Genomic DNA, 12,821 nt, shown 5'->3' on the forward strand with positions numbered 1-12,821 from the left:
GAATAATTTTGTAGCCTCTATCAGATTATAGATACAGATATAGATATATATTTGACCTGATTTGACAGAACAATTAATCGGAACGGTTTTCTCTGGTCTTTGACTGTATTAAAGATATTATTATTATTATTATTATTATTATTATTATTATTATTATTATTATTATTATTCCTGTTCCCAAAGGGGCCACAGAACTCAAAATGAAGAAGGCGAGCATTTCCAACTGCTTACCGTATTTTTCCATGTATAAGATGCCCCCATGTATAAGACGCCTCCTATTTTGGGGGACTCCAAATTAAGAAAACACCCCTCAGACAAGCTCCAATTTTAAACCTATTTTTTTGGGTAAAAAAAAAACCCCTAGTCTTATACACAGAAAAATGTACCAGGCATTTTTGGTGCATAAATATCTAAATGCAACTTTAGGTTGTATAACCTTTAGTTAACAGTTTCCATTCTCTTGTACCAGATTTATAATCTTTACAAATTTTTCAGAAATATTATTTGCATATCCTTTCCTCACATGAGTCCCCCCACTCATGTGACTGCCAGTTTTTTAAACTTTACAGCTACATCATGTGATGAGAGTATAGGAAAGTAACTTCTACCATAGGGTTGTAAAGGGTGTAAAGGGTGAAAAAGACAATTCAGTTGCTCTTTCCAGGTCTGCTCTACAGAGGCATGAGATGCATGAGAATTAAGCAGAATTTAGGTGGCAGGCTGGGTATTACTGATTCAAACCATAGGAAGACTTTAAATTATGGGGGACTCCAGTTTTTAATGTTCCTTGATATATAAACAAAATAACCTAGGTCGGATCCAGACTACGCTAGTCATGCTTTAATCCCACTGAAATCAATGGGACTTAAAGCAGACTAACTTATCCCACTGATTTCAGTGTGACAAATGTGTGACTAATGTAGACTGTATCCAATACATTACCTAGATATTCACCCACACCCACACACACTATGCACTAGCACATCAGGGAGAAAAAAAAATATTTTCCTCATTCTGCGCCAATAAGCATGGGATGCCTTTGCCCAACAGCACTGTGGCCCGTTGATTGCAGCAAAGTACTGGGCAATTTGTCCTATTAGCAATTGCTTCAGAGGGGAGGGGAAAGCCTGTATAAGGCTGCTGCCCCTGGAGCTCACAGCCATTTTGCTTTGAGAGCTTCCCATCTGCCCACCCTCAGGTTAGAGCATTTGTGGTTTGCTGGTTGGCACGGCCCGAAAGGATTTTTCTCTCAACCTGACTGGCACTTGGTTGAGTTTTTTTTCTTCACCTTTGCCTGAGTGAAATTATGGTCAGTCTTTGTTAGGTGGGGAAAAAAAAAAAACATTGTTCATTGTGGAACAATGGTGGAACAAGGTGGAAATGGCATTGGGCAGGATGAACATACTGTAGCACTGATCAAAGCACTCCCAAGCTTGGGTAGGGGTATCTGCCTGGTTGGAATCTGAACCTTAATCCTCCAGTGAGAGCTTGCTTGCTTGGCTGGCACCACGGCAAAGGTCAACATGGGCTGACTCCCATGGAAGAGGTTTGGGGCAGTCCAAACCCAGCGGATCCATTCCATCAACGTGGGGTTTGTGGAATGATCAACTGATCCTGGGACCCAATGCCATGCCAAACCTTGCCCTGCCTGCTGCAGTCAATAAAGATTTGGCCTGATTTTATCCCACCACCATTGTACAGTCTGGTTATTTTGCTGCTCTCATGGGTCACATAATGTGCCTGCTTGGGCAACCCAGTCCTTTGAAAGCGGTTCTCATTTTCTTATTTAGGAGAGCACCCACCTGCAGTCTGAAGTTTACCATCACCTCAGCAGTTTACCATCTCATTCTGCTGACATACAGGCCAGGTGGTCTCATATTGCTTTGGATCTCACATAACGTCTGTGGCATTCACCTATCTCACATTTTCTTATTGTTAAGAGAATGCTGGGTTTGGTTTGTCTGTTCATTTCCAAATCCATCACACTGTAGGGCATCATCTATATATTGAACAGTGTGGTGCAAATTAATCTTCCCTGATGCTGGAATTATTATAAACAGTGTTCTAATTAATTGTCATTCATGGCAAATTGTTATCAGTTAGAAAGCAGATTGATACACTCCAGAGATTAAGGGCTATAAAACAAGCCATTGGTTCTGCCATTCCATAATACATTCTGTTGCAGGAGAGTAAATGAGCTACCCATTCTCTCCTCTCTACCATTCCATGTTTATCTTTATAAAAAACCACCCATATCACATGCATCATCATCATCATCATCATCAGTTTATTGCCCGACACTTAAAGTAGTTCCAAGGAAATTTGTGTGAGGTCATGCAAAACAAATACAAATGCAATTAAAGGTAATACAAAAAGAAAGAAGCACAACCACCAGCCCTTGTTGATAGAAAATAGTTCTGTATTCCCAGACAGGAATAGATCAAGATGCATCCCCAAGCTATGAACCTAACCCTCCAGGGGTAAAAGGTAAAGGTAAAGGGACCCCTGACCATCAGGTCCAGTCACGTCCAACTCTGGGGTTGTGGTGCTCATCTCGTTCTATAGGCCGAGGGAGCCGGCGTTTGTCTGCAGACAGCTTCCAGATCATGTGGCCGGCATGACAAAGCCACTTCTGGCGAACCAGAACAGCGCATGGAAATGCCATTTACCTTCCCGCTGGAGCAGTCCCTATTTATCAAACTTGCATTTTGACGTGGGCAGGAGCTGGGTGGGCAGGAGCTGGGACCGAGCAACGGGAGCTCACCCCGTGGCAGGGATTCGAACCGCCCACCTTCTGATCAGCAAGCCCTAGGCTCTGTGGTTTAACCCACAGCACCACCTGGGTCCCACAACCCTCCAGGGGTATGGGAACCCTGTCCTGAACTAGCTGCATGGGGGAGGATATCACTGAAAGCCTAAATCTCAACAATACTGTAGAGAGAAGAATGAAGGTATCACCGCGTGAACTGGACTGAATGGGACTTATCCTTCATCCTATTCAGAATGCACCTCCACCTACTTCTCCTTACAAAAATCATGCCGTTTTGAATTCGTGTCACTCTATTCCATTGCATACAGTTGCTGCCATTTTATTTCACCCTTATTTAATACAACCAGGCTGCCCTTAAAAGTCTGGCATTCTCCAAGCTGCAGGGACAGTATCACAGCAGGTGCACACATTAAAGAATGAATGAGAGCAACCAAAGTACCATCTACTCAAAAACTGGTTTTGCATGCTTATTTATTAGTATCCTGTTTAATGATTTCTCCAGGTACATGTAATATAAAATAAATTGCTTTGTACTAGGGATTGGGGAAGCATGGAGGACTTGCTGTAAAAACAATGTAGCCAGAGGGTTTAGATTTATCCTGGATACTGCAGGCAAGGGAAGCTCACATAGCGCAGAATCACAGCTGGAATTTAAACAAACGGTAATCATTTAAGTGCCTTCTTTCTCCACCACCCCCACTCTTCCAAATCATTTTAAAGACAGCTTGAGGGCAAACAAGGTTGCTTGTCAATTTATAGCCAGGTTTATCCCTGCAGTGGCCTCGTGGGACTGTTTTAAGCCTCAAACTACTGCCCATTCCGTTAATGCTGAACTGGGGCATTTGAAACTAGTGTCCTTAGAATAGATGAGCTTCGCCTAGGGTTCATTAGCATGGAAAGGTGGAGATTTTAAGTGATGGGGCTAAGCAATAGATTCTGGTTCTGGTGTTCAAAATGGCTAAATGTGAGATCTTAGGAGCACTGATTTTACAAGTACACCAATCCGATGTTTGTGAATGAAGAAAAGTGCTAATTTGCTAAAGCTTTTCTGTGGTTAGCTATGGACCTCTAGAGGAGGAACTAAAGAAGGAAATGTCTAGGTGAAACCAATTTCCCTTGTTGGGCAGAATATCTTTAACTTAAAAATAAAATGTATTTTTCTTTTACCGAAACATTAAAAAAAATCTGGGTTGATTGAAAATATTTAAAAGAAGACCATCTCAACCTACAATCACTTTTCTCCTGGTGGCAGCATGATTTACTTTCCAGAACTGGGAATAATTTGAGCACCTACACCTCACACAATGGTGATGGAATGTAGGGGCTGACAAACTGACAAAAAGGTTGTATGCCTTGAACAGTACATGTGATGCAGATGATTTTTATCAAAATATGCTACCCCTTTATATTATAGCAAACATTCTGATGACTGGCAACCACCAAATTTGTGAACAAGTTAATGGGAATTTTTGACCAATTCTGACAGAGTGGGGAAATGGGGAAAACTTGATGTCTTGTTCATGCCTTGCTGAAAATCAAAAGGGTGGTGTAATGCAAACACTAGGGTTGTTTTCTCTCTCCTGGGTTTAGGCCAGCTCAGCTAATATTAGCCCCACTGCTGAACAGAGTTTGATCTGCTGTAAATTTATGCCGACTTAACTTGCACTGGCTTGCTTAATGCCAGCTTCTTGTGTATAGGATTGCTCCTTGGGTCTGCCTAATATAAATAGTTCTGCTAGCCAGCCCTAAATTTTATTCATCTAAGTGTCTCAGAAAAGAAAATATCTATGGCAGAATGTGGAACAATATTTCTTCAGATCCCCTTTGGAATATAAACAGAAGTCTTCAGGAATGAATACAATATTACGTAGATTATTACCTTTATAGTAGGTCTCTTAAACATATGAAGAAGGTTCTTACAGATAATAAATCCTTCTATCTCCCCTGTTGCATGGCTTTTATATATTGATTTTTTTGATGATGATAATCTAATGGGAAATTTATCTAGTTCAAAGAAATTAGTTCCAATTAAACTAATGGAAACATGGAATAACGGGCAAGCAATTTATTATCAAGTTCTTCCTACAGATGAAGTGCCTCGAGTGCAGTTTTTCCAATGAGACATTATGTGCTGGAACCATTTCACTATAAGCAAATGGGGAGTTGACAGCTTTTGAAAAAGAATTTTCTTTTAAGATCATTCACATGAACACTTCCATGTATAGAAAGGGTGGATGAAGGGATCTGACATGTACATATATTCAGATTATTTTGAAGGAAAATATTTTAGAATTTTTCCCTTGCTTAGATAATGAAGACTACATTCTGGAAAAAGAAGGAAAATGCAATTGGAGCATGAAAAACTTACATGGTAAATTTTTTAACATTCCTATTTTGACATACTGTGCAATATTTATCACTATTATTCTCTTGACATGTTACAACTTCACTTACTTATTAACTAGTACACTCCACAAATCTAAATCTTTTGGGTAAACTATGTCCATGGTTAACATTTCTAAACTACGTTGATCTAACTTATGATGTTTAGCAACTATATACTTGATAATGGCATAAGAGAGACATTCTTGGCTAGGCTATCTCTTTGGCAGCAACTTCATCTTATTTTCTAATCTTGTGTTCTAAGAAGGTCTGATAAAGGAAAGTATAAAAATCTGTATAAGTAATTGGGTGAAAAAGGTGAACTGTTCACTATCATCTTTCTTCAAATCCCCTTATACTATCGGCAGAATTAGTGTAATGTGATTTACATGTTTTTAACCAATCCAACTCATCAGCTTTTGATAGCATTGACCATGGTTTCTTTCTCGATTAATTCCAGGGAATGGGAATTTGGTGCACTGTGTTGCCATAGTTCCAATCCTACCTTTGGTATAGTGTTCAGAAAGTAGCACTGGAGAATGCTTTTTTGGCCCCATGCTGATAACGCAATGGGGTATCTCCACCCCCATCATTCAGCCAAGACACTGAGACCTATCTCTGAGGGCCTTCTGGTGGTTCCTTCAATGTGAGAAGTGAAGTTACAGGGAACCAGGGAGAGGGCCTTCTCGGCAGTGGCACACACCCTGTGGAATTCCATCCCATCTGATGTCAAACAGATAAGCAACACTTTTAGAAGACAACTGTAGATAGCCCTATACATGGACATTTTTAATGTTTGAGGTTTTATTGTGGTTTTAATATTTTATTGGGAGCCACCCAGAGTGGCTAGGGCAACTTAACCCAGTTAGAAGACTAATTGCAGCCATTAAGAGTCGTCAACACGTTTTCCACGCCTATCAGCTGATCACCCATTCCCACCACCCTTCTGAGTAATACCCCTCCCCACTCCCTCACTATATTTAAGGATCTGGTGACTTCCGTTTCAGTGTATCTGAAGAAGTGTGCATGCACACGAAAGCTCATACCAAGAACAAACTTAGTTGGTCTCTAAGGTGCTACGGAAAAGAATTTTTTGTTGTTGTTTTTTGTTTTGACTATGGCAGACCAACACGGCTACCCACCTGTAACCAGTTAGAAGGATGGGATAAAATCATCGTCATCACCATCATCAATATCTGTATTAAGGCACTGGGAGCAGTCATTAGGAGCTTGGAGGCAAGGTGCCACCAGTATGCTAATGATGCTTGGCTCTATTTTTCCATAACATCTTAATCTGTAGAGGCCATGTGGCCCTGCACCAGTGCCTGATGATATGCAGGGCTTCCCCCCCCCAGCAGAAACTCACAGGAACTGAGTTCTGGCACCTCTCAGCTGGGCACCATTGCTATTATAAGAGAACAAGGGAGGCGTTCCTGGTGAGTTCAGGCACCTCTTTTTCTAGAAAAATAGCACTGGTGAGGTGGATGAGAGAAAATAAGCTGGGCTTGAATTCTGGCAAGATGGAGGCACTGTCAGTGAGTGGTTCCCATGTCCAGTATTGCCTACCATGAATGGGGTTGCACTCCCATTTAAAGAGAAGGTTCCGAGTATGGGGCTGTTTTTGGACCCAGCCTTGTCACTGGAGGTCCAATTAGCCTCTGTAGATAGAAGCACTTTTTTATCAGCCGTGACTGATATGACAGCTTTGACCATTCCAGAACTGGGAGAGCTGGAGCACAGTAGTTCAGACACTGGTGACTTAAAGATTGGATCACTGCAATGCACTGTATGTCGGGCTTCCCTGGGACTTGATCCTGAAGCTACAGTTAGTGCAGAAAGCAGTGAGACCCTGTCAGCATATAACATTTCTGTTCAGAGATCTGCACTGATTGCTGATTTGCTACCATGCCAAGTTAAAGGTGTAACAATTAGTTTATCAAACAAGTTGGGACCAGTTTACTTGTGACATCTCCTTGTCCTATCGATATACATCATGCCTACTCTATTGCTTCAGTCAGAAGAACTGGCACCGTTACAAGTTTCACACAATACTCGTGGCACGCTTTTAAGAAATCAATCTTTTACTGTGGCAGCACGAACACTTTGGAACTCACTTTCTATTTATATCAGGCAAGCATTTTCACTGCACTCTTTTTGGCACCTGCTGAAAACATTTCTGTATAGGCAAGGCTATCCAGGCATCTAAAAGCTCTCATATGTTTTATTCTGGTTACAGGTAGGTAGCCGTGTTGGTCTGCCATAGTCAATACAAAATAGAAAATTCTTTCCAGTAGCACCTTAGAGACCAACTGAGTTTGTTCTTGGTATGAGCTTTTGTGTGCATGCACACTTCTTCAGATACACTGAAACAGAAGTCACCAGATTCTTAAATATAGTGAGGGAGTGGGGAGGGGTATTACTCAGAAATTGAGTGGCTGAATTGCAACTAATCACCAAACTTAAAACCATGGAGAAACCTGGTCTGAACAAAGACATTGGATTCTTATCTCATTATACATAACAAAGCTATCTTTAGCCATCTCACCCCTTGCCTTTCCCTGCAAGACTAATTGCAGCCGTTAAGAGTCGTCAACAGGTTTTCCACACCTATCAGCTGATCACCCATTCCCACCACCCTTCTGAGTAATACCCCTCCCCACTCCCTCACTATATTTAAAGATCTGGTGACTTCTGTTTCAGTGTATCTGAAGAAGTGTGCATGCACACGAAAGCTCATACCAAGAACAAACTCAGTTGATCTCTAAGGTGCTACTGGAAAAAAATTTCTATTATGTTTTATTCTGGTTTTAGTTTATTTCTGGTTGTAATTATTTTTGGATTTAAAAAAATAACTTTAACCAATTATTTTATTGAATAATAGTAGTAGTAGTAATAAAAAATTATTTTTATTATTTATACACCACCCATCTGGCTGGGTTTGCCCGGCCACTCTGGGCAGCTTCCAGCGCATATAAGAAGATAATAAAACGCCCAACATTAAAAACGCCAAACATTATTCTTTTCGTCAACTGCTCTGAGGTTTTATTCCAATTGAGCGGTAACATAAATGTTGTGAACTAAATAAACAAAGGTTCCTCGACCTTTTCTTTCCGCCAAACGTGCAGATATGCCCTTGGCAAAATTGTGCATTCCCTGTCCTTTGTGTGCATGCTTGAAAACTGCGTTCATCAGCACAGCGAAAGTGCAAAGGAATAACAATTTTTTTGTAAAAAAAAAGAATAAAGAAAAGAAAAGTACTTTTATGTTCTTGTTCCTTTCTAAAGTACATATTTGATTCATGCCACCATAACAGCCACATCATTTGCTACAAGTAAAATGAATCTCATGAATCAAAGTAATGACTAGGCCCTTAGCTTGATATATTGCAGGCTACAGTATCTTGAGAAATGAGGATGGTAAATATCATTGTGTTAAAAACGCACAGGGAGAAGACTGCTATGTAAAAACATGATGATTCTATTAAATTAACTGTGTTTGGGAGCAAGGGTTCCTGATTATGCTTTGGTACGCAGCATGGAATAGACCTCAGTGGATCCAATTTTTAACACTGCAAATATTTTTTTTTTTCCTAACTACTCTCAGCCTTGGGCTGAAAATGTACAGCTCACCTAAATCTGCTGTGGTCCATGCTTAATCACCCCAATCCAGCTAGTGGCTATGTTAACATACAAGCTAGCTTCTGTGTTTGCGCCTTGATGGATGAACGAACACATGTGTAATCAGGTTTCATTTATACAGTTTGCCTCCAACTGTTGGAGCTGTGTATATGGAACACTTTTTTATGATATAATCACACCTATCCATTAAAAATTGCTTCTCTAATTGGACGGTTATTGAAAATGGGGGGGGGGGTGTTTGTGCCAATACTTGGGTTTAAGGATATTTTCTGCATTCCCAAATATTGGATGCTTTATGTATCTCACTGGATGGAAATCAAAATATTTATATTAAAAATATAAAACATTACTTTACAGTATTAGTTTTAGCTTTTATAGGCAAGGGATAAACCATTCGATGTTGCAAGATTTATTCAAAAATAATAAACAAATAACTTTGTTATTTATTTATTTATTTAAAAAAAAACCAGCAACAACATGCAAACTGGAGCAAATTTATCAACATTTTAAAATAATAAAAAGCTATCTAGGGTTTAACAGTGTATTAGCTTAGCATGAATGTTAGCAGGTTGTTACCTTTATGTTAGTTCTTCCACCTTATGTTTTTACCTAGGGATACGGTTGGCGCTGTGGTCTAAACCACTGACCCTAGGGCTTGCCGATCAGAAGGTCGGTGGTTCAAATCCTCGGGACGGGGTGAGTTCCTGTTGCTCAGTCCCAGCTCCTGCCAACCCAGCAGTTTGAAAGCACATCAAAGTGCAAGTAGATAAATAGGTACCACTCTGGCAGGAAGGTAAATGGCGTTTCCGTGCGCTGCTCTGGTTCGCCAGAAGCGGCTTAGTCATGCTGGCCACATGACTTTGAAGAAGAAGAAGAAGAGTTTGGATTTGATATCCCGCTTTTCACTACCCAAAGGAATCTCAAAGCGGCTAACATTCTCCTTTCCCTTCCTCCCCCACAACGAACACTCTGTGAGGTGAGTGGGGCTGAGAGATTTCAAAGATGTGTGACTAGCCCAAGGTCACCCAGCAGCTGCATGTGGAGGAGCGGAGACGTGAACCTGGTTCCCCAGATAACAAGTCTACCGCTCTTAACCACTACACCACACTGGCTCTGGAAGCTGTCTGCGGACAAACACTGGCTTCCTTGGTCAGTAAAGCGAGATGAGCACCGCAACCCCAGAGTCATCCGCGACTGGACCTAACAGTGAGGGGTACCTGTACCTTTTTAATACAATATACCGTAAGCACCCATTTATATTTTCTTATCCAAATGAGAGAATGAAGAGTACATGTTCATAAATTTATTATAGCCTAGCTGCAAATGATTTCATTTTGGCATAAATATAGGTTTGTAAATGTATTTCTATTTTTTTTTAAAAAAAATATTCATTTTGTAAATATAGTTCTAGAGGAGGAAGGCATTATTTTTATTTAAATTTCTAAATAAATTGATTGTAAAACAACTGATCTGATGGTGGTTTGCTATAAACTTGTGTGCATGTTTGTAGATTTGCATACCTGTGTTATAACTGAAGGGTTTTTTTTTCGACATAGGTTTCTATATTGGCAAAAGTGATAAATGGTAATTTTAAAATGCACTCCTTTCCCAGAAATTTAATGCTGGGAAATTTAATGCTTAACCCTTATCTGCAGCATCAGCCTGAGAAAAAACAACTTAATTCTAGGTTCTTTGCCTGAATAAAATATCCCTTATTTCTATAGAAATTGCCATTCAGCATTCTATCAGAATAAATTCCTTTTCCTGGAATAAGAATTGGGGGGACTTCATCTGCCCTTTCTAATATCATTCATTACTGTAAATCTAATTTATGATCTACTCACTTAATTTCTCTCTTCTTTTTAATGCTCAAAAATCTTCTTGGTGATTTCTCAACTGCACTGGCCCATCACTACTCAGCAATATATTTTGCAAAATCCATTTATTTATTCTGATTTTAATCTTGCTATCTCTCTGAGTATAGCACATATAAATATAGCCCTGAAAATATTAGTTAGACACGTGCTATTTTATGTCTATTGCCAGGGAGATGAGGGGGGCAATTTTAGGGATTTTTCTTGCCTCGGGTGACAAAATAACTCTGCTTTTTTCTTTTCCTTTTTTTAAGTGGGGAACCATTTGTTGCTCCACCTGAGGCAGTAAAATGTTTTGGGTCAGCCCTCCTCCTTCTTTGCTTTCATTGTTCTCAGCAAATACAACGGAAAAACACATGAAAGAACTGTTATCAGCTGACATTAATAATTGCCCATAGTGGTATTTAATCTGTTCAGCAGTCCATGAGATTTAGCATAACGTTGTCAACAAAATGGCATGGGTTGTAAGAACAAAGGGGATTTAAATGGCCATTGTCAGGAAACTCCCCTCCCCAAGACAGGTAGCATCTGGGGAGAGCTTGCAGTACAGGGAACCACCCCCTTTGTTCACCAGTTCATCATCCCCCGCCTCTGGAGGAAGCGACCATTCCTCCAGTGGGGAGGGGAAGTTAGAGACAGGAAGTCGGCGCAGGGGCTGTGAGGAGATCGCAGAGCCTGAGCACCAAGGGGGAAGCGGGGAACAGGGACAGTTTCCTACGCCCCGAGTTCACAGACAGGAAAGACGTGGAAGGGGGACAAAGAACCAGAAGGGTTCATTCCCGGACTCTGCAGAGGGATGAGATGGACGTTCAAACTTTTGCTCCATTGTAAATATCTGAACAATAAAGAACTTAGTTTTTAGAAGTTCTGCGTTCGGCTGATTTCTCATGAGCAACCACTGAACGTCCTTACAGCCATGTTGGCAAACTGTCACAACAAAAACAAAAACAAGAAAAAATAATAAAAAATAGAATTGTAGAGTTGGAAGGGAGACCAAGGGTCATCTAGACCAACCCCCTACAATGCATGAATCTCAGCTAAAGCATCCAGGAAATTCAGCTGAAGCATTTGTGAAAATACAAAGAAAATTGCCATGGAGAAGAACAAAATTGAATCAACAACAGCAACGTGTTTGCAGAAAATTCCGAAAATTACAGAAATCTAGAAACGCATTACCCTCTGAAAACACACACACACACACACACACACACACACAAAATGAGGTTATTCATTTTATTCCAGCTCTAATTATTTCTGGTTTTGTATTATGTATGTACTGTATATTCTGGCGTATAAGACTACTTTTTAATCCAGGAAAATCTTCTCAAAAGTTGGGGGTCGTCTTATACGCCGGGTGGAGAATCTGCGGTCGAGTATATCTCAAACTCTATATTTTAACTGGAAAAGTTGGGGGTCGTCTTATACGCCCAGTCGTCTTATACGCCGGAAAATACGGTATGTATGTATGTATGTATGTATTTATGTATGTATGACTTAACTTATCAGTATGCCACCACTTTTGCTATATGTATGACATAAATGTTTAAAATGAGAATGGACTGACTACAGATAAGTAATATAGTCACTGGGAAAAATGAATCGCATGAGCGTTCACTAAGAGAGCAGGTTCTCAAATTCAAAAAGGGCTGATGAAAGGAATGTCCATATATGGAGAGAAAATATAATTGTCCCTGAGTCAATCAATGCGTGCATTTCTTTTCTTTCTGTTCTGCTGCCAGCGTGCAAAATGTAACTTTCTACAGAGCGGTTCTCTCTCTTCTCTCTTTTTTTGCTGCTTCAGGCTGGGATGTTTACATTCAATTAAAGCTCTCCGCCTGCATTTCCCATGGGAATGTTTGATCTATATGATATGAGCGACATATATGCTCAGGTCATGCACAATGTATCATTAGCTTGTTGATTGTCTTCAGCACCTTTTCAAAAGAAGATTTCATTAGCATGAAAATGGAAATTGACTCTTTGTTTTAGACAGGCTAATTGTTACCCAGGGTAATTTATAGAACACCAAATATTAAACTCATCAAAATGTATGAAGCGAAAGCAATTCATATCAGGACGGTTAGGCATCTCTGACACACCAGCCAAGAGATGGGACTGAGAAATCTAACAGTATGCATATCAACTTTTTCCTATGGG

Source organism: Lacerta agilis, chromosome 7 (genome assembly GCF_009819535.1).
Source record: "Lacerta agilis isolate rLacAgi1 chromosome 7, rLacAgi1.pri, whole genome shotgun sequence".
Lineage (NCBI taxonomy): Eukaryota > Metazoa > Chordata > Lepidosauria > Squamata > Lacertidae > Lacerta > Lacerta agilis.